The 1191-nt window shown below is 40.8% G+C and overlaps 1 pseudogene; it reads right to left on the bottom strand.

Annotated features, from left to right (window-relative positions):
- The window catches only part of LOC102825491, a 5287-nt pseudogene extending 4498 nt beyond the window's left edge, over positions 1-789 (bottom strand).
- Between the last annotated feature and the right edge of the window lie 402 nt (positions 790-1191).

The raw sequence follows: 1191 nt of genomic DNA, 5'->3' as shown, positions 1-1191 counted from the left end.
AGCCACAGCAGAACTAAGGTAGACCCCAAAAGCTGTCCCATAGAACAAGGAGACCACAGAGAGGTGAGACCCACAGGTGGAAAATGCCTTATACTTGCCCCCAGCAGAGGACATTCTCATTAAGGAAGAAACAATCTGAGAGTAAGAGAATAAGATCCCAGTGAGGGGAAAGACACCCAGCAAGGCAGTCATGACATACATAGTGATGTTAATGATAGGGGTATCAGAACAGGCCACTTTGATCATCTGAGCCAGTTCACAGAAGAAATGTGGAATCTTAGTGCCTATACAGAAGTTCAACTGCATCAGTAATAGAATATAAAGCAGGGATACCCAGAAAATAATGACCCAAGACATCAGAACCAACAAGCCACAGAGCCGGAGATTCATGAAGACTATGTAGTTCAAGGGGTAACAGATGGCCACAAATCAGGCCATCACTGTCAGAAGAAAATTGTCCAGTCCAGCAAAAAACATGAAGAAATATACCTGAGTAAGGCATCTTGTGTAGGAAATGTCTTTTCTCTGTGTCTGGATGTTCACCAACATCTTTGGAACTATGGTTGTGATGAAACAGATATCAACAAAGGACAGGTTGGACAGGAAGAAGTACATGGGGTTGTGAAGGTGGGGATCAGAGCTGATGGCCACGATGATGAGCAGGTTTCCAAGCACAGTGACCAGGTATGTGAACAGGAAAAGCCCAAAGGGGAGAGGCTGATGTTCACATTCCTCTGAGAGGCCCAGAAGGAGGAATTCTGAAACTTTCGTTTGGTTTTCTGGTTCCATGTAATTAGTGTGTAGGCTGGAGAAGAAAGAAAAAGGAACATTTAATGAACGGTCAACATTCATCTGAACTAGTCATGACCTTAGAATACCACCTGTATTTTGTTATTGAGTTCTTCAATGACAATGGCTCACTCAGATACACGTATCCCATTTCCATGTTAAACATATATCATTATTTAGAATTAGTTAGCAGAAATGCCTCTTTTTAGCTTTCATTCACTGATTCTAATTCTCCAGTTTGAATTTATTTACATAAACCAATTTCTTTTTTTTGATACGACCATTCCAAGGTTATTGCAAACATATTAACTCTGAAGTATGTACATTCTCTGATAATACCTGTACTGCCTTCATTCCAGAACCTCTGTTTTGTGAATAAAGTTCATATGAGCTGAAAAGCCA

This window comes from Chrysochloris asiatica, unplaced genomic scaffold, assembly GCF_000296735.1.
Source record: "Chrysochloris asiatica unplaced genomic scaffold, ChrAsi1.0 scaffold00654, whole genome shotgun sequence".
NCBI classification, from domain to species: Eukaryota; Metazoa; Chordata; class Mammalia; order Afrosoricida; family Chrysochloridae; genus Chrysochloris; species Chrysochloris asiatica.
Note: the sequence above shows the minus strand (reverse complement) of the source record. Positions and strands in the feature narration are given on the sequence as shown.